This window comes from Lacerta agilis, chromosome 4 (assembly GCF_009819535.1).
Source record: "Lacerta agilis isolate rLacAgi1 chromosome 4, rLacAgi1.pri, whole genome shotgun sequence".
Classification (NCBI taxonomy): Eukaryota; Metazoa; Chordata; class Lepidosauria; order Squamata; family Lacertidae; genus Lacerta; species Lacerta agilis.
Genome location: NC_046315.1, coordinates 14,615,610 through 14,641,883, shown reverse-complemented (window position 1 = coordinate 14,641,883; position 26,274 = coordinate 14,615,610). Strand labels below are relative to the sequence as shown.

The 26,274-nt window shown below is 45.7% G+C and overlaps 1 protein-coding gene across 1 annotated transcript in view; it reads right to left on the bottom strand.

Annotated features, from left to right (window-relative positions):
• The window catches only part of FAT3 (FAT atypical cadherin 3), a 443,200-nt gene extending 417,147 nt beyond the window's left edge, over positions 1-26,053 (bottom strand). The window contains exon 1 of the mRNA XM_033146109.1: positions 25,951-26,053. The gene's annotated coding sequence lies outside the window, so the exon portion shown is untranslated. The remainder of the gene's footprint in view (positions 1-25,950) is intronic.
• Between the last annotated feature and the right edge of the window lie 221 nt (positions 26,054-26,274).

Here is a 26,274-nt window from a genome sequence, read left to right as displayed (position 1 = left end):
GAGCGGATCGTGTCCACAACTAGAGGTACTACTGTAGTGATTTTTTTGTATGGTATTTTCACTAATATCTTGCTTGCTATCAACACTTTACCCTAACATACAGTGGTGCCCCGCTAGACGAAAATAATTCGTTCTACGAGTGTCTTCATAGAGCGAATTTTTCGTCTAGCGAAGCGGCAATGCAGTGCGGAGGTTTTCGCGCCGGAAAAAAATTTGTCTTGCGAGGCAGCTCCTTTGACTTTTTCGTCTTGCGGGGCAGCCTTCCGCTAGCGAATGCCGTTCGTGTAGCGAGTTTTTCGTCTAGCGAGGCATTCGTCTAGTGGGGCACTACTGTATTCATTTTTTGCTACACACTTCTCGGCTGGAGAAGGGCGCTGCAAATTTCAGAGAAGTGCAAATGTCAAAGGATGGCTGCATTTCTGTGTGCATGCTGTTTCAGAAAGCGTGGACTGGGTTAAACGTGGATTTCTCCATCAATCCCAATGCTAGCCCAGCCTGTGTCTCTCCACTGCGAGCGGCCACATGACACTGCGGACACTCTTAAGAAATCTGCTACTGCACGAAGTGGCAATGGCCACCATCGAAGTTGGTTTTAAAAGAGGATGAGGCAAATTCATGGCAGAGAGGGCTCTTGATGGCTGCTGGCCACAAAGGCTATGCGCAGTCTCCAGCAGTATGCATAATTCCTCAAAATTCCAGTCAATGGAAAACACAAGTAGAGAGAGCGCTTGGTCCAGCCATTATTTCTTGTGGGTTTCCTATGAGAGCCAGTGTGGTGAAGTGGTTAAGAGCGGTAGACTCGTAATCTGGGGAACCGGGTTCGTGTCTCCACTCCTCCACATGCAGCTTCTGGGTGACCTTGGGCTAGTCACACTTCTCTGATGTCTCTCAGCCCCACTCACCTCACAGAGTGTTTGTTGTGGGGGAGGAAGGGGAAGGAGAATGTTAGCCACTTTGAGACTCCTTTTGGGTAGTGAAAAGCGGGATATCAAATCCAAACTCTTCTTCTTCTTCTTCTTCTTCTTCTTCTTCTTCTTCTTCTTCTTCTTCTATGGGCCACTGTGAGAGCGTGATGATGGACTCAATGGGTATCTGGTCTGAGCATTTGGTTTGGGGTTAAGAGGACCGTGCATGTTTTATCCTGGTTCAATTACTCTTTCTAAGCCTCTTTTAGTGGAAAATAGGTGGGACACGGGGTGGAAATAAAGCAAACAAAATACCACTTTGATTGGATTCAAAGGTTTATAGAAGGGGTAAGCAAACTAAGGCCCGGGAGCCAGATCCGGCCCTATCGCCTTCTCAATCCGGCCCACGGACGGTCTGGGAATCAGCGTGTTTTTACATGAGTAGAATGTGTGCTTTTATTTAAAATGCATCTCTGGGTTATTTGTGGAGCATAGGAATTCGTTCATCCCCCCCCCCCAAATAATATATAGTCCGGCCCACTACATGGTCTGAGGGACGGTAGACCGGCCCACGGCTGAAAAAGGTTGCTGACCCCTGGTTTATAGCATCTTGCCCCAACCCATTCCTAACTGAACAAGGGAATGAGATGAATCATCAGTCATATAATGTTCCCTTTTGTGCAATTGGAGGTAGCACAAGGTGATAGGACTTTACCACCCAAGATTCTGCACATAACTAGTATTATACTCTTAATCTCGTCATTAATACCAGTAACGTAAGGGTAAGGGGGGGGAAATCTCTATAATCTAGACAGTGTGTCTCAGATTGCATTGACACCAGCTTTTAAAAGTGTAGTAACATTTAAGTGCGGCTTCACTTAAATTTTACAGCTGTGACTTAGAAGCAGTAATAATATTTATGGCTCAGAAACCACATACACCCTACAGTCAGAGCGGGTAGGAATCCAACAGCATGTTTGGGTTTTTGGAAAAAACAGGGCTTCCATTGTTTCAGCCACCTTTGGTTTTCTCTGTATGATAATGTCTGTGGCACTCATATATACATGCAGGCATCCATATATAACACACACATATTTTATTATCTCAGGGGCTTAGGACAGCATCTAAGCACAGTTAGGTAACAATAACAAATGCCACGTCCCAAACATAAGATCCTGGTGGCCCCCACTGGGATCCCACATTACAAAAGCGTGGAGAAACCGAGACTTGTAAATTGTCTAGACACGTTGATGGTTTAGGCTTCAAGGGAACTCTGCAGCAGAAAAGAAATCTATAATCCCAGAAAACATGCAAGAAAGTCAATCTGTGTGCCATAATGCAGTGGACATGGTGTACTCATCAATTCAGGGCTGCTGCAGACGAACTTAGCAGAGTTAAATTATCTTTTTAAAATGGGCTGTATCAAAATTACCCTAACTGTGGAGTTATGATCAACATGTGAACTATTTTAATCCTGATTACAAACCAACATTGAGGTGCCCTGAAACTAGCTTTTAAGATTTCCATCAGTCAGACATAATACTATAACAGGGTAAGGGGAGCCAGAGCAATTCAGGCATAGTAAGAAAGGAGACACAAAATGCCACAGCTCAAATCTCCATCCTTTGACCCTAGTGAATGGCCACCCATTATTCTGCACCAGTTTCTATCAGTGATGCCTTTTTGCATTGTCCCTGACAAATCCAAAAACCTCCCCAGGCTCATACAAAAAGTGCAACTCTGTAACCCGAAGGTGGCTAACCTGCAATCCTCCAGATGTTCCCGGACTACAACTCCCACCATCCTTGAACACTGGCCATGGGACTGATGGGAGCTGGTGTCCAGAAACATTGAGAAGGCAACAATATAGCTTGCTGGAGAGTTGGGGAAGTCAGTTCACCACATGTCAACTGGTGTGACTTATCAGCACAGCATGCAGACCCCCAGCAGAGTCTTCAAATATTTCCTGCTCCCAGCAGAGGAGCTGCTTCCAGAGTCCCCAAGTTAAAGGGAAAACTCCTCTCCCACAGAGTTCAAAGTAACAAAGTGGTGGCCCTAAAAATGTAAGTAAGTAGTAGATTTAATAAAAACATTACATAAACTTCCATATATTTAATATATTTAAGTGATTTGCTAGTCAAGTTGGATCTGCTTCCCCACTCACAGGTCTAAGTGGAATCTGTGCATGCATAGGCCCCACTGAGTTCGACTTAACTTACTTCTAATTTCCTGGGAGTAAGCCTCATTGAATTCAGTAGGGCTTGCTTATGAGCAGACACGCATTCGCTTGCACTGCTTGCCGAAAAACACCCTCCCCATCTTTCTCCCATAGTATCCAACCTCCCATTTCAGCATAAGGCAGCCCTTCTCCCCTCCATTCCCCCCCCCCAAAAAAGCCTCATCCCACCAACCTCTCCCTTTTTACCAAAGGGAGGGTGGGAGGGCAAGCAAGTGAAAAGATAGTCTCCTTTTAACAAACAAACAAACAAACAAACAAATACCAGGACTAGGGCTCGGCGACATCTGGTTTTCAACAATGCAATATATCATCAGCTTAACATCGCGATATACCGCTACTGATATATCATGATGTCTGAAATTAGGATGGAGCTTTGTAGAGGCATCGGCTGGCTTCACGGTTTTCCCCGCATTGTGATTTTTGCATAGTACATGGTCGCCCAGCCCTAACACACATCATGATTTATGATATATTACCAGGACAAAACCTATGAAACTGATATCATGGCATTGATATCAGGATATCGCTCACCCCCATCGCTCACACAATGAAAGCAATGCCCTAAAGAAGGGGTCAACAAACGTTTTCAGCAGGGGGCCGGTCTACTGCCCCTCATATTTTCTGAACCAATGGGAGGGTGAACAACTCAACACTCGACCTCACTGGTGTTGCTATGGTAACCCAGTGCACCTGACGCCCTTATCTCAGAGCATCAAGATTAAACCAGGATCTCTTGCACCAAGCTGTTGGTTCCTCCCTATGAACTACTGTATGCCGCGGAGCTTCCTTGCTTTAATAAACTTCAGCCCGTTAAGGAAGTTGCCCTCACCTGCCTCCCATTAAAGCCAAGCAAATGAGTATCATTCCCAGGAGCCTTTCCCAACGAAGGACCAAATTGCTTTTAAAATGCGTGCGGACATTTGTCTTCCATATCGGCATACTGTCTCTCCCCGCATCAGAATTCTCATTAAAACAGATCAAAGGCACAGGAGACACCAGAAACGGAAGAGTGCAGCAGCCGAACGGCACGCACACAGAGAGCTCGTTGCAGGACATTTCTGATTAACTTTTGTGCCAGTTTCCCTTTCGAGGCAGTTTCCAAACAGCCGTCCCAGGCACGTCTTTGTAACCTGGTTGTGTGCTCCTGTGAAAGATGATTTAGGTTGGCAGGGAATGATGGAGTGCCACAATTTGTGTTTTTTAATAATAATAATAATAATAATAATAATAATAATAATAATAATAATGATGATGGCGTTCCTGGCTAAGTGAATTGTACTTAAGAGAGCAGCAAAAACTATCAGGACCAGGGAGAAGCCGTGTTGAAACGACGGATAAGGTTTTGCCGACGACCGAGAGCACCCACCCTGACGAAACGCCATTTGCAGCCGAGGGGGAGAGGGGAAGGCGGGGGAAGGAATTACATGCTGGAATAGTTTCTGGAATTGACAATGCTCCTAAGTCTTACTGACGTAGCACTATTAAGTTTAGGCTGTGGTGTAGGTGGTCTCCTCCCTTCTTGTGGGGGGCATCAGAGTGGCTGAAAGCTAGGACTGCGTTGCTCAAAAAAACAAAACAAAACAGGACGTGGCATTATTTCCAATAAGCAAACTGAAGAATGCCCAGAATCCAGGCTCAGTAGAGCACTGTTTGTTGAACTTTTGATAATCCAAGCATATTTATCTCTTTTTTTCTGAATTAAACCTAGGGGTACCCCCTTCATGCAGAATTTGTAAGAGGGGACCCTAACCTGTGTTTCTCCATGGGTCACTATTCTGCATGTGCCTCTTCTGAGAAGTCCGCTCACCTTCTATGGTGGGCGGTGTTGTGGCCAGGCCTTGGGCCATGCCAGTGATCCGACCAACGGCAGGCCGGATTCCCATGCAGCCAGCTACTGACCAATGCTGGCAAGCTTAGGCGGGCATTCCCTTGGGAGCAGGTCCAACGGACCAACGAGCAGCGCTTGGGCCCACTCCCAAGGGCCATAAATCGCATACTGCCTGGCACTCTTCCTCTGTCTTTTCGTCGGATCTGTAACCAATAAAGTTGTAGCCTATTTGAACCCATAAACCAATATGCTGTTGTTCTGTCTGGTTATTCACTTCCCAGGGCACTGCGGGGTCTTGGCACGCAACAGATAATGCTGCATGAGACAGTTGCAGATACAGCAAAAATCCCAAACACACACCTTTGTTGCTGAAACGATTGCTTAAACAGATGATCCTGGAACTGGATACTGCTAACAGAACTACTGGTATGTTTTGTATGCACTTAAAATTTCTGAAATGCTTTATGCTTTGATTCAGGGTTTTACGACGCCAGCTTGTTTAAGCTAAATGTAGTTAGCGGTAGCTGCAAATTTCCCCACTTCAGACAGACCAGCAACTTGTGGTTAGCTAAAAGAAGCAAACGCTTCAAACTCCTCCTCTCGGCCACATGGGATGAGAGCGAGGCACGCACAAACGCAGGAGGAGGCAAGGCTCATTCAGTCTTCCCCAACCCGAATCCCACTAGACACTGTTTGTTGATGACTCCAGCATTAGCAGGGATGATGGCAGCTGCAGAATAGGGCTGGGTGGTATCTGGTTTTCAACGTCGTGATATATCACCAGGTAAACATCACAACATACCAATATATCACACAATGTCTGAAATAATGATGGAACTATGTAGGGGCAAAGCAGGGCTGGGCGATATCTGGTTTTCAATTTCGCGATAGATCACAAGCTAAACATCGTGATACACTGATATATACTGCAATGTCTGAAATAAGGATGGAGCTGGTTTTCAACTTTGTGATATATCTCCAACTAAACATTGCAATATACCAATATATCACCATGTCTGAAAAAAGGATGGAACTATGTAGAGGCAGGCTGGCTGGCTTCACGGTTTATCCCACATTGTGATTTGTGCATAGCACACACACAAACACCATAATTTGCAATATATTGCCAGGTCAAAGATTATGAAGCCAATATCACGGTATGGACTTGAAACCGGTTTTGGACAATAAATCGCTCGGCCCTAACACACATCATGATTTGTGAAATATGGCCAGGTAAAAAACTATGAAACCTGCATCACGATATGGATTTCAAACCATTTTTGGACGGTGCGTTGCCCAGCCCTACTGCAGAGCTAAACCATGTAGCGCTAAACCATTGTTTAGCATAGCCTTGGCCAACCTGGTGCCCTCCAGATGTTATTTACTACTCCCATCAGCACCATCCAGCACAGCCAAATTTCAGGGATGATGCGATCTGCAGTCCAACAACATCTGAAGGGCACAGCAGGTTGGGCAAGATTGACTCACCATTATGTCTGAAAACAGGCACCGTGTTTGCCAACCTTCTGGCTGGCTGACCTGTAAATAGTTGGGCAGTTCACAAGTTGTGCAGGCCTAACTCAGAGACTGGGACGCGGGTGGCGCTTTGGTCTAAACCACTGAGCCTAGGGCTTGCCGATCAGAAGGTAGGCGGTTCGAATCCCTGCGATGGAGTAAGCTCCCGTTGCTCGGTCCCTGCTCCTGCCAACCTAGCAGTTCGAAAGCACTGTGCAAGTAGATAAATAGGTACCACTCCGGCGGGAAGGTAAACAGCGTTTCCGTGTGCTGCTCTGGTTCGCCAGAAATGGCTTAGTCATGCTAGCCACATGATCCGAAAGGTGTACACTGGCTTCCTTGGCCAATAAAGCGAGATGAGCGCCGCAACCCCAGAGTTGTCCGCGGGGTCAGGGGTACCTTTACATTTACCTTTAACTCAGAGATTTCATAATTGTGGAGTTTCAAAATGACACGACAGATCAAATATGGCTGCAAGCAACGGCGGAATACAGAATAAAGCGAGTTTGCTTTGTGCTAAGCCGCCATTAACCTGACAACGCTCAACTGATGGTTCCCACTCTCTGTTGTGTTCTTTAAAGTATCCATCCATTCCTGCCGCGGCAGGAGGGGAGGAAGAGCTCTACCGAGGGAGCAAATTGCTTGGGAATCACAAAAAGCTAAAGGAGGGAGGGCGAGAGGCGTAAGGTCAAGCCTGGGGGTATCATAAAAATATGACACGGACACATAAATTTGCACCGGAAGCCCGCAAAGAATCTCGGCAAGACAGAGAGCAGCATTAAAAGCGCAGAAGGTCAACGGTAAGGTTTTGAAACACTGGGAGAGTAACTACACAAATACGAAGACACTGTGTGTAAATCTCAAGATTAAAGAAGCTAGCGGCATGTTAAATCATGTGTATAGGAACAGGAAGAAATATCCTTCCGAGGGAGCCCTGCCAGTATGATGGAAGCTCTAACAGCTAAGTGATAATGGGAGGAAGGTACCTGGAACATTTGCACTGAAGCAAAGCATAGAATCATAAGAGTTGGAAGGGACCCTGAGTGTCATCTAGTCCAACCCCATGCAATGCAGGAATCTCAACTAAGGTATCCATGACAGATGGCCATCTAACCTCTGCTTAAAAACCTCAAATCAAAGAACACTCCGATTGTGTTCTGCTACTAAAGTAAAAAATGTGAACCCTAAGTATTCCTTCTGATTACAGGTAGGTAGCCGTGTTGGTCTGCCATAGTCAAATCAAAATAAAAAATAAAATAAAAAAATCCTTCCAGTAGCACCTTAGAGACCAACTAAGTTTGTTCTTGGTATGAGCTTTCGTGTGCATGCACACTTCTTCAGATACCTGAAGAATCTGAAGAAGTGTGCATGCACACGAAAGCTCATAGCAAGAACAAACTTAGTTGGTCTCTAAGGTGCAACTGGAAGGAATTATTAATTTTTTTATTTTGTTTATTCCTTCTGAGTATGCTACTCGTTTTTAATTAAAACTGGAGACCTGCTAAGCATTTTTTGTTAGAAACCAGAGGGAGTAAGGTGGTCTAATTGGCCTCCAATACCTCAAGCTATGAGCCTTGTTACTGGAAGGCTGTGTGCTGTTTTCTGAAAGCGCTTGCGGGAAAATAAGCAATTATGCACACACAAAAATCTGCTCTGGCTCTGTTTACATATGGCCTACCTCACCTATTATCTGAACTGAAAGGGCTCCCCCCAACACAAACGTATAAAGGCTGCCTGTCTCAATTGACAACACTGTTCTCAGCATGGAATTATGTCAGATCGATTTGCATCTCATGGGACCTACTCCTTAGTAGTAGTTATTATTCTGCACTTTTAAAAGCTACCTGCACCATCTTTTAAGGAGGTCATGCCTGAATTTTAATAAATCAGTAACAATATTCTGCATTTAATTAGCACTTTATAGGGCAATTCCACTTTCCCCGAGTTTCTCATTCTTTCTGTCTTAAATTCAATTATCAACATTTGTTTGTTTGTTTAAGCCATTATGAAAATGCACTAGCACTTTATTATGTATTTCTACCAATAAATAAAAATAACAAATTAAAAATGAATTTCTGCAAGCAATTTCCCGTAATGCAACACATTTTTGCTTTACAATTATGCACAATTGCGCATTATGCACCCTTTCCCCCAATATATACATTTCTGGTTATTGAACTGGGTTGCAAAAATCCAGAAAAACAAGAATTTTGATGGACAGCTGAATTGTTTCAGAAAGTGCAAATTAGGTAGAGGACTGAACTGATATTTTAGTATTGATTTTAATATTAAGAATAATAATTTCATTTCTATAGCGCTTTATATTTTTCAGGGGGAAATCTGAAAGCAGTTTACAATCTACATTAAACCCCCCACCCCCCAAAAAATCCAGAATAGAACATTATTGAACAAAGTCAAGTATACATTCAAAGAAACACAATTAACAGGAAACAAAAATATTATTTTAAGGTCTTCAAAATAATGGTGGTTCATCATGGGTGGTGGATGTGGAAGCCCAGACTCTGTGAACTGGGTCTGCACTAAGAGACAGACAAGATGTTCTCTGGCCTCTTCCGCAGCCTCAACGTTTGTAGCTGGAGTCAGTCCGGGCCCTGCCTTCCCAGGTCAGGTGGGGGGAAAGCCTAAAAGGCAGGGAGCAGCTCTTCCAGGACTCACAGCCAAGATGGTAGCAAGCCCTGCTAACGAGTCGGCATGCATCTAGATTCAGGTAAGTAGCCATGTTGGTCTGACACAGTCAAAATAAATAAAAAATTGTCCAGTAGCACCTTAGAGACCAACTTAAGTTTGTTCTGGGTATAAGCTTTTGTGTGCATGCACACTTCTTCAGAAACACCGAAACAGAAGTCATCAGACCCTTATATATATGCTTTAGCATACAGAATGAGACAAAAAGAAGAATTTGGATTTGATATCCCGCTTTATCACTACCCGAAGGAGTCTCAAAGCAGCTAACATTCTCCTTTCCCTTCCTGCCCCACAACAAACACTGTGTGAGGTGAGTGGGGCTGAGATACTTCAGAGAAGTGTGACTAGCCCAAGGTCACCAAGCAGCTGCATGTGGAAGAGCGGGGACGCGAACCTGGTTCACCAGATTACGAGTCTGCCGCTCTTAACCACTATACAAACACACGGGTACAACAATTCACCTATTAGAGAAAGAGTGCATAAAAACGCATGCATCTGCGGCTGCTTTGCTGCAAGCTGCTTTGAGTGTGTATCGTTCTGTGGGAAAATGGTATGGAGGCAGCGACCATTTTAGGTGTGTCTGATATATTTGCGACCACGCCAAATCCAAAGGTGACCCAGAAACATCACAAAAAAGGGCAGAACAGGGTGTTTGCAAGCTTTTTCAAAAGTGTTTCTAATATACGCAATTTCACTGAAACATAACCCCACGTAAACTGGGAGCTGCCCGTACAAACAAAATTATGAATGAACGAATGAATTTGATTAGGCAACATTGCTGGCAATCATGAGCACTATGAGGGGAAATGTGCACTAGAACAGATTTCACGATGTCTAAAAATTAGCAAACTGATGTGGTGAATGGAACGTGAGACTGGAAAAACGAGAAACTAAGAAACCAAAGTTGACAGTTTCATCCATCCTACTACATGGAAGGTTTTCAAAACCAAGCATTCAGATAAAGCTCAGGGATTGCTCCCAAGGGTCGGGGCACTTCCCTCAGTTGGGCTCTGTAGACAAGATGAGGGATGCAAAGTCCATGGGAGCCTGGAAAATCAGCCTTTCAAACTTCTAAACTGTTGGGACTATTGTGCAGGACTTAAGAGCAGGGAATGAGGAAGGGTGAGAGTTTTGAGTGGAAAACACATTGGGAAATGGTGGTACTTCTTAACAACAAATGTGGAAATCAGAGAGGGGGGGGGACCCGGAAAGCCGCTTGCAACATTCTGAAGACTCTCCCAGAAAATTCGTGATTCCTGAGCTCATTCCAAACGGAGTTGAGTTAACCTATGCCAAGCAAAGGGATCACACCGCAACCTTTTTTTTTGGCACATGTGCAAACCAGAGAAACTGGACAAGGACTTGGGTTCAAATTCCCACATGCAGCTCACTGGGTGACCTTGGGACCAGTCCCCATCTCTCAGCCTAAGCTCCTTTGCCGAGTTGTTTTGGGGTTAAATGAATGGGAAGAACCACATATGCCACCTTCAGCTCCTTGCAATAAATTAAATAAAAAATAAGTAACGGGCGCTGTGTGCACACAGTACAACATCACATGCCAGCATGGCAACCATTGCATGTTCTTTCCTGCCCATCCCTACCCCAAATTACATCTGGAAAATGATGTGACAGGAGCATTCAGAATCCGAAAGTGTCAGATCCCAAATCTCCGCATGACTATATGGGAGTGCTCAGCGTTGCATTACTAATACTAAATGAGTACGTGTGACTGCACTGAAAAGATTGTTGCAGGCTCCATAGCAGACACGCCGGCCTCTAAATGTCCATCATCCTCAATGTCTCCAATTTCAGAGTTACGGGCTGATACCAGTGTGCCAGCCAAAGCTATATCAGAACAGTATATTATCGACATTTTCAAAACAGCACAAAAAGTCATTTCTCCATCAGTGCGAAAATGCATACATCTGTGTGTGTGTGGTTTGTTTGTTTGTTTTTTTTAAAAAAAGCTGATGACAAAATTGCCCGGGTTGTTACTTATGCAGCAAAATCTACACACACACACACACACACACACACACACAAACACACACACACACATACACACACTGCACTGATGTGGTCCAGTCCAGGCTATAGTAGATATAGCAGGCAAATTGATGGACACAGCATTCAAGGAAGAAATTGAATACTGCGGGGGGGGGGGGACCCTATCAAGCAAAAAATTGTTAGCCTGGGTCCTGAAAGGGGGAAGCAACATCAACAATGATCCGCTAATATGCACTTATGCGACAGTAGGAGAGCGGACTGTCTGTTTCAGAGGAGTAAGTGATAGATCAGAAAATGCAGGCGCGAGGGTATCTGAAAGCGCGGGAGGAAGAGAAGTAGCAAAAGCAACAAGAGTCCTTAAAATGATAACAAGGCTATTTTGACATGTGCACGGTAGTGGATGCATGTTTGAAGCTGCAAACTCACAACACAGAAAAACGCAGATGCCGAATGCAGAGTCTGGCCGCCTGAACCATGGCAAAAGGAGCCCTGCTGCATCAGACCAAATGTGCACTTTGGCCAGCATCCTGCTTTCCATAAGGGCCAACTTGATGCTTCTGGGAAACACACAAGGATGGATTGAAAGAAACAGCCCTCCCTTCAACGATTGCAACCACACCAAGCGATATTCAGTGACAGCGTTAGAAATTAGCCAGGCGCATTTTGCACCTAGCTTTCGACCACGTGCAACCAAGTGAAGATATCCAGGTGCCAGGATGGCACCTGGCATCTCCACCATTTGGAGGTGCATGCCTGGGGATCTGGATAGCACATCCTCTAGAATTCTATCAAAGACATCTGCTTCTTGGGAGAAAAGCAATGACAAACCTAGACAGCATCTTATAAAGCAGAGACATCACCTTGCCGACAAAGGTCTGTATAAACAAAATAAAAAATAAAAAATTCCTTCCAGTAGCACCTTAGAGACCAACTAAGTTTGTTCTTGGTATGAGCATTGGTGTGCATGCACACTTCCAAGAACAAACTTAGTTGGTCTCTAAGGTGCTACTGGAAGGAATTTTTTATTATTTTATTTTGTTTTGACTATGGCAGACCAACACAGCTACCTACCTGTAAAAGGTCTGTATAGTTAAAGCTATGGTTTTCCCAGTAGTGATGTATGGAAGTGAGAGCTGGACGATAAAAAAGTCTGATCGCTGAAGAATTGATGCTTTTGAATTATGGTGCTGGAGGAGACTCTTGAGAGTCCCATGGACTGCAAACCTATCCATTTGGAAGGAAATCAGCCCTGAGTGCTCAATGGAAGGACAGATCCTGAAGCTGAGGCTCCAATACTTTGGCCACCTCATGAGAAGAGAAGACACCCTAGAAAAGACCCTGATGTTGGGAATGATGGAGGGCACAAGGAGAAGGGAACGACAGAGGATGAGGTGGCTGGACAGTGTTCTCGAAGCTACAAACATGAGTCTGACCAAACTGCAGGAGGCAGTGGAAGACAGGAGTGCCTGGCGTGCTCTGGTCCATGGGGTCTTGAAGAGCCGGACACGACTAAACGACTAAACAACAACAACATATTTCATCTGCACAATTCAATTGAACTTCAGGGTCCAAAATGCTCTTTCTGTGCAGCTTGAGCAGGAGCCGTGAACAACGTTATAGTTAATTGTTGTCCCTTGCCGTTACTTACCCCAGCCCACTCCCCTGCTCACAGTTCTGAAGAATATCCTCACGTTATGAATGGTCCGTGTCACCATTAAGAAAAAGAGGTCGGAATGGGCCGATAAATACGTGGACTGTCCCTGGATCAACTTACTTTTCCTCTTTTAAGTTCTCAAAGCTCTTAACCTAGCTCAAGGTTGTCATCTGAGCTAGCCAGATGCTTAACTGAGAATCAATGACAGTCAGTCCATTGTTTGAAAAACAAGACACTGCAGCCGTCTTGCCCAAAAAACGGCAACTAGACATTCGGTTTTGGCGACTGCAGCCTTGGTTTAAATAAGGAGCCATTTGGCACCTAGCTTATATAGCTGAGTTCCTAACACTGTTCAGTGATACACTGTCTCTGAATATGGAGGTTCTATTAGGCCATTAGAACTAAAAGCCACTGGTGGACTTACTCTCAAAAACTGAAAAAAGAAAGCTAAGGCCGCCCTGAGATCTATGGATGAAGGGTGGTATGCAAATATAATTATAAAAACAAAACAAATAAATATAAAAGCAAAAAAGCTCCTCAGGCGGAGGAGGCAGGAACTGTTAGTTGCAATACCATATTTTGGGCTCCTCACAGTGGTTCTGCCAAAGTGTTGCAGAGATTAGGCCGTGGTGGTGCAGCAAGCAAGCCGATGCTGAAATGTTCAGCAAAAAGAGGTTAGGAGAACGTGGGTATCCAATAATAGTCATGAGGTGCGCATTGCTAATGAGGTGTTAAGGAAAATCACACCGCTGAACTGGCAGAAGTCTTCCATCAGCATCCCTGCTGAAGTGATAATCCAACTTTTGGCTGAAATCCTGCACATAATTAGGCTTCTTATATTCCGGCATCTTCAATGCGAATTCAGCAACCTAAGTCTCTGCAGGATGGCAGCAAGGGTTTTCTTATTCCCCCCCCCCCCCCGCCCCGGGGTGCAGAAAGATGTTCTCTTCATCTGGATTAACTCATTCAAAACTTAGAAGTCAACTGGGATTTGAGAAAGCAGGTGAACCCTCCTCTCTTTCTCCCCCCTCCCAGTCTATGAAGACACCAAGATTATGATTGTGATTATTATTTTTTAAAGTACATGCATACTTATTTCTCACGTTGACAGGGCTGAAATAATCTGTTTAAATATTATGGCTGTGAAATGTCAAACGTGCTTTGGTTTCTCAGAGCACGGTGTAGTCAAAAAGTTAAGCATATCTAAATCCCTTTCCTTTCAATGGGCAGTTAAGCACATCCCCAAATCTCTCCCCCCCCCCCCAGTTGGAGTCAGTAGGCCTTTAAAAGTGCTTAGCTGCAGCCGGATCATGCCCTGGTTTAAACGTGTGTTTAAAACTAATGAGGTTTGGCACATATCATGACTAATCCCGGAAACATCCATGGCTAATCTAGGCCCTGACATTGACCCATCAGAGTTGATTGAGGTTGGGTTTCCTTCTTCTTCATTGACTTCAAAAGCACCAATACCTTCCAATATTGCCAGAGAAGGAAAAAACAGAAAAATTGAGGGAGGTTTGGGGGGGGGGGGAAACACCTTTATCTGCTGCAGGGTTGGGAGATGGAAGTAGTGCAGAGGCAAATTCAGAGGTGCAAAGACATTAGGGTTAGGGAAAAATAAGAGATGCAGAGTGCCTTCATGAGAATCACAGCCATTTCTCCTTCTATGAATATACAACCATCTAAAATTCTACAATACCTTGGATCCCGAAGGCCTTGGTACTCGGTCGTTTTGGCTCCCGAATGCCGCAAACCTGGAAGTGACAGTTCCAGTTTGCGAACGTTCTTTGGAACCCGAACGTCCGACATGGCTTCTAATTGGCTGCAGGAGCTTCCTGCAGCCAATCAGAAGACGCGCCTTGGTTTCCAAACCAAGTCTACCAGCTCCATCTGGTACGCAGGCTGAGACCCTACCTGCCCGCAGACTATCTCGCCAGAGTGGTACATGCTCTAGTTATCACCCGCTTGGACTACTGAAATGCGCTCTACATGGGGCTACCCTTGAAGGTGACCCGGAAACTGCAATTAATCCAGAATGCGGCAGCTAGACTGGTGACTGGGAGTGGCCGCCGGGACCACATAACACCGGTCCTGAGAGATCTACATTGGCACCAAGTACGTTTCCAAGCACAATTCAAAGTGTTGGTGTTGACCTTTAAAGCCCTAAACGGCCTCGGTCCTGTATACCTGAAGGAGTGTCTCCACCCCCATCGTTCTGTGCCAAGGGCCTTCTGGCGGTTCCCTCACTGCAAGAAGCAAAGCTACAGGGAACCAGGCAGAGGGCCTTCTCTGTAGTGGCACCTGCCCTGTGGAACACTCTCCCATCAGGGGTCAGAGAGATAAACAACTACCTGTCATTTAGAAAATACCTGAAGGCAGCCCTGTTTAGGGAAGTTTTTAATCTGTGACTTTGTATTGTATTTTGATATTTGTTGGAAGCCGCCCAGAGTGGCCGGGGAGATCCAGCCAGATGGGCGGGGTATAAATAATAAATTATTATTATTTGGAAGTCAAAAGGTCTTCCAGAACAGATTCCATTCGACTTCCAAGGTACTGCTGTAATTTTATGCAATTGTAATAATTGGGGATTCAATGCAACAGTCAACGCAGAACAAGAGCGAATGGAGGGATAAACTGCAATTAATGTCCTCTGCTACTTATTAAAACCCACCCAAGTTGCACATGAAGAACTACAGGAGTGTGGACGAGATGGGCTTTGGGATCCCTTCCCGCTCTATGATGCTCTGATTCTAACCCTAACGCCTAGGAAGATGGATTCCAAAACTTCAGTGTTAAACAGCGTCAAGGACGCATTTCAATCAGAGAGCCATTGAAATGTTCCGCCCTGAAGCAATGCCTAGCTCTTCCTTCTTTGAGAGTGCTTAAATGCCATAACAATTTGTATATGCAAAGCGAGATGTTACTGAAGGGCCCAGTGTGTCAGAGCCTCGTATCCCAAGGCAAAGCTGGCATTTACACTCTCATTACATCCACTTCACACTCTGCACTTAATCCTCACCTGTATGTGCTCAGGTGCTTCTAAGGCAAGATATGGTGTTAAATTAGAAATTAATATTTTAATAAATGGCCATTGATTACGAAACTTCGAATGCTAATAAAGTGGAAGAGGGTTATGCTTAACTAAGAACGGGCTGAGCGGCTAATTCCATCCTGTTTCACTTTCGGCGGCTCTCAGTCATGGATCTGTTCCATTGCGTCCAACCCCTTGCATACCATTGCATCGTGACCCATTGTACGCGTTGTGTACATACTGTGTGCACTTTTCACGTAAATTTGCACGCTTTTTTCAGTGCATTCGCCAGTAAAAAAATCACACTTTATATGCATATTTTATGCAACATACATATTTCCGTGTGCATCGGGAAATGTGTTGCGAAATCCAAAGACCAGAAGTCGTGTTCCAATCTGCTAGCAAGTTTGAGAGCATTAGGTTGGCCAACTGCAAAAAAGAAAAGAAAAGAAAATGTATTCTTCCCCCCCCCCATCCCTTTAGTTTAACCTTTTTTTTTTTTTTTACAACTTCCAAGTGGGTGCAGTCTATCAGTCAGTTTGGAATTTGGTTCACTTAGTCCTGAAGCTACAATTAAAATTCACCATTCCCCTCCCCCTCCAAATGATGCTACTTTTCAGCAGCCAAAACAATCTTTGAAGCACGGAAAGAAAAAAGAGGTGTTGTAGCAGGTGAGATGGTCAAAACGAGTGAAATATTACTTGAAATCGGATTACACCGGGCAAGTCCCAGCAAGCTTTATTATATATTTTCAACACCAGCATGCAAAACATCATTTCTCACTCACGCTTCTCAAAAATAAACAGAACTCCTGGCTTGCCCCACCCAACTTGCACGCGCGTAACTTGATACCAACAAATACTTCTGTCGGGGGAAATCCCCCGATTTTGCTGATGCCACCATGAGAATTCTTGAAGTTACCAGCCCACTGTAATCCTATACTGTCTCACAGTAAAATCCCCTTTGCATCCAACCGTCCCAGAATCAGACTCAACGGCCGACGAATACCACCGTTTTGGGAACGGAGGGATAAACAATGGATGCCCCCCCAACAAAGCAAAACACACAAACACACACGGTTAATCCTATGAACGCACAGGTGGATGAAAGCTGCGTTATGTCTGGATTCATCCCTAAGGACCGTTGTTGCAGGCCGAAGATTCACACAGGCCTACCTGTTTCCTGAAGATCTGCAGAACAAGGCCTTCTGGTTGTTCCACCACCTGCACAGATGCACATTGCCTTTTCCAAGATGGCGCCCAGACTTCGAAATCCCCTCTCCACTTGAGATAGGGCAGGAACCATCTTTGGCATCATTTCAGGGTCTATAAAGGACTCACTCTGTCCACCTTTGCCGACTTTTCAATACCGGGCTTTCGGTGCCAACCTCCCCTCAGAAAACGCTTTGAGAGGCATTCCTGCTCGCTGCCTGTTTGCATTGGCTTGGCCCTTCCTTCACTGAGCACCAGGGTGGATAAAAATCAATGATTTTTTTTTTAAAGTCAGATTTTTTTTTTAATCTAAATTGGATTTTTAAAATAAAATGCTTTTGGAGGAAAAATCTTTCTAAAGATAGTTTTCTATTTAAGTTACAATGTAGTCCAAAGGCTGTTCATCAGGAAATAAGGATTTGTATTAAGATTTTCATATGTGCTAAAAAGTCTAAGTTTTTTTATAAACAAAAAAACAAAAACAAAAACTATTTAACCACATCAGTTAATAAACATTGAACATATGCTATAATGTTATTGTTTTAGTTAAATAAATTCTTTAAATTGTTATTAAGGAAATGGTTGTTTTTCTCCTTGCAACAAAGTACAGCAGAAAAGTTGTCCACATATAAACAGTTAACTTATTAAAGCTCAAAATAATTTCATAATTATCTGCCTATGTATTTCTAATAGTATAAGAAAATCAGTAATGTTTGATATAGCTGTAAAAACTACTCTGGAAATTTATTATTCCAAAAATGAAACCTTCATCTGTTTGTAAATATTAAGATTATACCAGCAAAAATGAGTCTTTCTGTAAAAAAAATATGATTTAAACCAAGTCTTACTGACTAGTGATTTAAAACGTAATTTAAATGGATTTGATTTAAATCAAATCCACCCTGCTGACCACACCCCCTTAAACATGGCCACGTTTCATTGGATGCCAAGACTGGTCACCCAACCCTCTTATCCAGTCTGAACGGAAGAGGGGCGAAGGGTTTTGCTGTACAATTGGTAATAGTGTGATTAGATTTCTATACAGTAGACACTCAGGTTGCGAACGTGATCTGTGCGGGAGGCACACTCGCAACCCACAGTGGTCGCAACCCACAGCGCCACGTCTGTGCATGCTGTGATTCGGCGCATGCGCAAAGCGCAATTTAGCGCTTCTGCGCAAGCGCTGAAACCCAGAAGTAACCTGTTCCAGTACTTCCCGGTTCGGTGCAGTGCGCAACCCGAAATCGTGCAACCTGAAGCGGCCGTAACCCAAAGTATGACTGTACCGCCTTTCAATCAAAGATCATGGGGCAGTTTACAGCATAAAAGCACACAATATGTAACATAACAACAAACGAATCAACAAAAGCAATACCCTCCCAGTATAGATGTCTTCCACCCCCTCCCCAGTGACTGGGTAAGGGGCTGATAATAGGCCGCCTCATCATCTCTTTGGATGTGGCAGCCATTTTGTAACGTAACTTGCCCCCACAGCAACCATTTTGTGCCTGGCACCAACCACGCTTCCTCAGAATCCCAAATACTCCAAAAATGCTGGCAACTCCAGTTATAATTTGACGGGGAGGGGCGTTAACACAACCCATCACACACATCCATCGAACACATAATGGGTCTGCACAAGCTATCCTACAACTCACCAGCAATACATCTGCTGTTAGCCAAGCCCCCTGCTGAGCATGTGTTCAGCTGCAGAGAACAGGGCGCATTGGCGCCTAGATGCACGATGCACGAAATGGATTCTGGGCCCTTTCACCTGCTTTCATGCATTAGGGTGTGGGGTGTGTGTATGTGGAAATCTCCCTATAATCCCGAGCAAACAGATTCTCACTGCTGTACAAACTCCAAAGGCAACTTCCATTAGAAGCAGGATAGAGACTCATGTGCCAGTTCAGGCAGAGCTGCAAGGCCCAGAACTCTTGCACAACTGGCCTGTTCCTTGTTATCACCCTGACACAATGCATCAAACAGGGTTGCGGCGGGTCATACTGCAGTCCTGGATAATGGCACTGAAGAGGACTCCGGCACAACAGATGCTGTCTGTGGTGAAGATGGAGGGAGAGAAAGAAAGAGGGGGCCGAGTAGCAAACAAGGAAGACACGGGCAAAAGAGGTGAGTGGCATTAAGGACAGCACTGCAGCCATCTTCTCTGTTATTACTGCTAGTAAATAACACAGCACAGCCCCTAAGAGCCATCTCTAAGCAACATTTCTCCTCCACAATGGAATACCTGAGAAGTGTGTTAACTGAGATGTGCAATGCCCACAGAGGCTCGGGGGGGGGGGGGAGACTGCTGCACAGAAGCAGGCTACAATCCGCTGCTTTTCCCCTCTTGCTTAGCTCCTGCAAAATCCACACGAATTCTGCACTCTTGCACATAACATAATGTAACATTTCTCCCTCCATGTGCATTGCCACTGGATTTTGTCAAGGCTCCATGGAATGAGAGTTGAGTCCCAAATAAGACGATGCATCTTTCTGATCAGATATATAATATACTATAATATAATAATATAAATATAATATAATATAAACATGCTTAGATATATACTTCAAAGTGTACAAAAATCATACCATATTGCCCAAGTTCCAAAGGCCCACCAGGAAACAATAGCCACAATATGCAAATAATAATGCTGCTCTTCTATTCAGCATTGTTGTGAGGATTACAAGCAGCTTACAAACGCATACAGTTGGAAGGGACCCCGAGGGTCATCTAGTCCAACCCCCTGCAATGCAGGAATCTCAGCTCAAGCATCCATGACAGATGGCCATCCAACCTGCTCTCCAAGGAAGGAGAGACCACAACCTCCCAAGAGAGATTGTTTCCACTGTCAAACAGCTCTTACCATCAGAAAGTTATTCCAGGTATTTAGTCAGAATCTCCTTCCTTGTAACTTGAATCCATTGGTTCAAGTCCTACCCTCCAGAGCAGGAGAAAACAAGCTTGCTCCATCCTCCACGCGACAACACCTGAGATACTTGAAGTTGGCTATCCTATCTCCTCTCCGTCTCCTCTTTTCCAGGCTAAACATACCCAGCTCCTTCGAGAGTTCTTCATAAGGCCTGGTTTCCAGAACCTTGATCACCCTCCTCTGAACACAATCAACCTTGTCAACAAAAATTGTGGTACCCAGAACTGGATATAGTATTCCAGGTGTGGTCTGACCAAGGCAGAATAGAGTGCTATTATTATTTCCCCTGATCTGGACACTAGACTTTTGTTGATGCAGCCTAGAATAGCATTTGCCATTTTTGCTGCTGCATCACACTGTTGATTCATGCTAAGCTTGTGGTCCACCAAGACCCCTAGATCATTTTCACATGCACTACTGGCAAACCATGTGCCCCCCCCCCCAATCTTATGAAGCTCTGTGATTGCTATACATACAAATATCTTTATTTTGACTTCAATTACAATCCCATCCTTCCCCCCCGCCCAAGGGGCTGATGTCAACATATATGGAGCTTTATTCACATTTCATCCTCACAACAACCCTGCAATGTAGACTAGACAGAGATAGTTCAACATCCACCAGTGGAGCTCATGGCAGAGGAGGGAACCGAATGTGTGCCTCCTGAATCCCAGCCTGTTACGCCAACCACTAAACCACACCATCCTGTTTGTTTGCCTGTTTTTAAGCCACAGATGAAAGCAGATTTATTTACTAGGTTCAATTAATTCAACCCTCTTTTTTTCTTGTGCTGCTGCTGTTTAACATTTTAAAAAAATCCATTTGTGTCACTTTATTGATTAACTCTTGTTATTTTAAATAATAATGTAAGCTGCCCAGAGGGCTGTTGTCAAAAGGAAGAAGTACAAATATTTCATTAGGGAAATAAATAAGCCCCGCATATCTTTTTGTTAGTATGATTAATACCTACAAACATCTGACTCTGCACTCACAATACAGTATATGGAATTGATGGGGCACACTTTGCCGATCCAGAACCACTGACTAAATGGGGGGGGGGGGGTGTCTCCATTTTTGAACCACTATTCAAATATTTAGTTTCACTATGCACTAAGGACGGCCAACACTGAACAATCGTTACTTGGTTTTATTTATTTCCTGCCCTTCACCGTAAGGTCCCAGGGTGTGTCACAACAATGCAAAATATAGCAATAGAAACATTTCATGACGATAATCTCAAACTGGGTGGGTCCTAAAACTATCACCCTCAAGTTGCTAAGTGCCCCGAGATCTACAGGTATAACAGTGGTATACAAATTTAATAAATAATAATTAATAAGAAGTCTGGAGTAAAGAGGTGTGTCTTCAGCATATGAGGAAGACTATATAGTGAAGAGGGACCCAGGTGGCGCTGTGGGTTAAACCACAGAGTCTAGGGCTTGCTGATCAAAAGGTCAGCAGTTCGAATCCCTGCCACAGGGTGAGCTCCCATTGCTCGGTCCCAGCTCCTGCCCACCTAGCAGTTCGAAAGCACGTCAAAGTGCAAGTAGATAAATAGGGACCGCTCCGGCGGGAAGGTAAACGGCGTTTCCGTGCGCTGCTGTGGTTCGCCAGAAGCGGCTTTGTCATGCTGGCCACATGACCCGGAAGCTGTCTGCAGACAAACGCCGGCTCCCTCGGCCTATAGAGCGAGATGAGCGCCGCAACCCCAGAGTCGGACACGACTGGACCTGATGGTCAGGGGTCCCTTTACCTTTATATAGTGAAGGTGCCACACACCTCTGTGGGGAGTGAATTCCACAAAGAAGGTCCTCTCCTGGCCCACCAGTAACCCCCCCAGCTTCAGGTGTGTGGTTGTCATGTTTGTGACTACCAAGAGGCCAGCCTCCTTCAATTTTAACACCTGAGGAGGTCTGTAGGGCAGTGCCAACTGTCAGGTTTTGTGCAATCCACACTAAGAGACGAGTTTCAAGAGCCCTCTGCCTGTGTCTTTTGCAGGAGTTACTGTGTGGAGCGATCCACACTAGCAGGAGAGAGGTTGAAGAGCCCTCTGCCTGTGTCTCTCCCTTATGCAGACTTTAACCCATGGATGGGTTAAGTGTTGCCTTTGCACATGCATCTTCTCACTGCCTAATTCTGCACAGGATGGGGGGGGGGGACGACGACGACGACTTTACAACAACCCCAGACGTCCAGTGAATTTTGTCCTCCTCCTATTACAGAAATGTGTTGAGTCTAACCGTTTGTCTACGGCTAAGTGAGTTAGTGGCTGGAATGAGTTCTCATGACAAACGCAGTTAAGTTGACAATCTTTTCTTTTTTTTTTAAAGGAACACACTTTAAAAACCGGTTTTCTGGCTGGGAAGGGCGGGGTATAAATAAAATTATTATTATTATTATTATTATTATTATTATTATTATTATTCAAAATGTTTGCTGGTGCCTTCATTTCCCTGCAAAAGCCTCTATGCATAGTCTCTGAAACTTCTGCTTTTCCCAACCTCCCTCTTTAAAGAGACCGGGGCAACATGCACAGTGCTCCTTGCTCTTTCGATGCTCTGCAACAGCCCTGCAAGGTAGGCTCAGAAGGAATCAAGGTCACCCGCGAGCTATGCAACCGAATCAGGATTTGAACCTGGGTCTGCAAGGTCTCAGCCGGGCACTCTTACCACTTCACCACCACCAGTACAGCACAGTCCTCACCACATCCCTGCAGAAGCAAGTCTTGTTGAATTGTACAAGGTTTCCTCCCAGCTAAGGAAGCTGAGGATTCCAGCCAAAGATTCTCCCTCTGCTAATGTTTCAATGCCTCTTCTCAGGGACAGTGTGTGTGTGTGTGTGTGTGTGAATGAGAGTGCAGCTTTTTCAAGAAAACAGTCTCCGTTCAGCTGTTACTGAACAGTTGATCTTTCCCCCCTTTCTAAATCCGGCAGACCTCTCTCTTTGCAAGTCCCTTATACCAACAGCAACCTGAGCAACCGCTCATAAAGTTAAGAGCCAGGGCAGCTTGCTTTTTGTGTGTGTGTGTGTGAGAGAGAGATAAAGGAAAAAAACACTTGCTAAACGCTGAAGGAAGTTCAATGCCATGTGCCTGCGGAGAATAAGCCTGGATGAAGCTGGTTCAGAGATTTTGACAGCACAAAAAGGCAACAAGAGGATGCTGCAAAAAAACCAAACAAACGTGGTTGTTTGATAGCAATGAAAGGAATAAGCGCTATGCAATGAGACAGAAAGGAGCAATTTCTTTGAAATAAGGTGAAGGGGGGGACTGCCCTGGGTGCAGAGAATGTATTATTATTATTATTACTACGTATTCCTATTTCCATGCCTTTGTGCTCCCTTACACTTGCATTCCTTTTAATTGGATGTGGGACGGTGGAGGGAACAAATTTCTCCCAACAACAAAGCCAGGAGCAGGAACAGAGAGAAAGCGAAGGAGAAAGGATCCACAAAAGCAGGCAACTATCTCAGCTTAATCTCTTCACAGGATCGGTGGGTAGTTAAAGGAGAGTCTTTGTTTGCACCTTATTATTTCCTTGCTCCCTCCCCTCCCTTAAAAAAAAATAAAAAATCACAAGGCGGCAATCCCTAGGGGCTGCAACCCTATACCCCCAGTTACCTGGGAGAAAGCCTCATTGAATTGGGATGGGGGGGGGCCTTGCTTCTGAACAAACATTGCACACCATCCGGCTGCAAAAGAAAGTTTGTAAAAAGATATCTCAAAACACACTGAAACTGCAGGGGGGGGGCAGGTTTGCACCTTTCCAGGCAACGTTTACCAACAAGTTACAGCACCATCTGGAAAACCCGTTACTTTAGATTTGTTTTAGGAGTTTTACCCAAGTTGAACAATAAATGCACAAACGCAGAGGGAGGGGGGGGTGGTTTGGTTGTTTTTTAGGAACTTGGAAGCAAAGCTCACAAAATCCTTTGCCTTAGCTGCTAAAATCATTAGCTGCAGAAGCGTCAGGGGGTCTCTTATGCCTTCCCACCCCCACTATGGCTGCTGGGGGGAGAAAGAATGACCTGCCAGCTGCCGTCTGTTCCCCCCCCCCTCAAAAAAAGACCTTCCGCTTCCCAGCCTCCCTGCCAAATGTTTTTGGGTGTTTTTTTGGGGGGGGGGAGTTTCTAAGGATGCAATCCAATATACACACTTAAACTGGGAGTTAAGACCCACTGAATACCACAGGGGTTGACTTCTGAGTATTGTACATGTGTAAGGTTGCACCCCCCCCCCGTTTCCTAGCCACCACAAACTTTGCTTGCTGATTTCAACAGCCCTTAATGTGTGGAGAGGGAAGAGATGCTGATGGACCCCTAGAAAGATTCTCCACCTCCGATCTGGAAAACTGTCCATTTCCAACACACACACCCACACCCACACACCGATGGGGGGGAGTGCACTCTGCACTAGCTCAGGGGCAAGGGGCATCTATTCCGGGTTTGCTCCAGGAGCGTATTAGTCCTGCCACCTAAAGTGCCAGGGCTAGGCAGATGTAAGCCCTATCCTCCCGTATACATGCATCCGTAATTTTATTTGTATGCCGCCTTTCCGCAGTTCAAACCACGCTCGAGGCGGCTTACAACTTGAAAAAACCCTCATAACTACAACATAACCGAAGCAGTCATAAAGGATAAGTGAAACATACATTACAAACCACACAATTTCCACATAAATCACTACCATACGTGAAAGACACACGCACTTATCTATGGAGAGCGCGGGATCATTGTGAACTATTGCGGGAGGCGGGGAATCAGCCCTGGGGCATCTTCTACCACCGTCTCTCCACTCACAAATCCCCTTTGTGCGCGGTCCCCGCGAGGAATCTCCGGCAAAGGAATCCCACCGGCTCGCCCCAGGAGCCGCAGCCGAGGCAGCCTCCCCGCTTCCACACCCGCGGAACTCCCCGCCCCGGTAGGTTCCCAGCTTCGGAAGATGCAAACAAGGCGCCCTTCTCTCTCCAGCAGCTCCCGGGACGCAGCACCGAGCGAGGATTGCAAAGCAGAAGCGGCTGGTTCTCACGTCTCTCTCCCCACCCACAACACCTCCTTTGGCAATGCAGAAATGCGCTTCTCCGGTCGTCTTTTTCTGCAAGCAGGCGAGACATCCACCGGTCCCCGCTGCTTCCCCAGCTCCTCGCGCCCGCCCGCGGCAGAAATGCTCCCTTCCTAGGCGAGACCGCCGCTCGACTCCAGCGTTAGCAGGTGAAATCCAGCTCTCTGGCCACCCCCGGCAGCATCCAAAAACCTCCCCGCTTCCGAACGCGTTTGAATTCAGCCGCTCAAAACCCAACACAATAAATAAAGAATTTAAAAGGGGGGGAACCCAATTTCAACACCCGCCGCCGCTCTGCACCTTGCACTGCCTAAACTGGGGATCCCCCGTTTGCAACGAGGAAAGCACACGCGCGCCAAACGCAGGAGAAGGCAAAGACCTAGGAAGCAAGTTAGCAACCCGGTACAACTGCTTTTAAAATAAAATAAAATCGGGCACTAGGGAAAGAGTATTCTCTCTTTTTTTCCGGGTGGGGGAAGAGATATAACAAGCACGAACTTTCCCCCCTCTCTCTTTTTGCAACTTGAAAGCAAATAGATATCTCGATGCAAACCAACCCTCTCCGAACACGCTGCGGGGAGAGGCAACCAGCCGGACCGCGTTAGCGCGGGTTCCGGCGCTTCCCACGCTAGCAAGCGGCAGCCGGAGAGAGGCTGGGCTTTTTGCAAACAGTGGCAAGTTTGCAACAAAAAGATGGGACGGGGTTGGTTGGCTGGCTGGCTGGCTGTGTGTGAAAGTTTCGCGTGCAACTCTCTCCCCACGCTGACTCCATCGAGGGTCCCCCTCTCCAACCCATTCATACAGGCAAATTAAAAGCAATGCTCCTGTTTTCAAGGAAATAAATAAAGCCCAGCTCACGCACCCTTCCAAGAGGCCGATCAGCTCCGGAGCTTCGCAGCTTCCCTTCTGCATAACGTATCCATGGACGGGGGCGGAAAGACGGGGAGCCAAACGCCGGCGTCGCCGCCGCTTGCTTTCTCTCGCCTTCCTGGCGCAGCGCGCAGCGCGGGACTGGTGCCGAGTGGAGAAGCGCTCTCGGTAGCAACTCCTAACTCGGGGGGTGGGGGTAGGTGGGGGGGGGGTGCTGGGAGGGGAGGGGAGGAAAGGGGGCGATTCCCAGCCCGCGGCGCCGACGATCGCAGCGCAGCCTACCGGGAGGCAGAGCGCGCCAGCGGCTGCAGCCAAT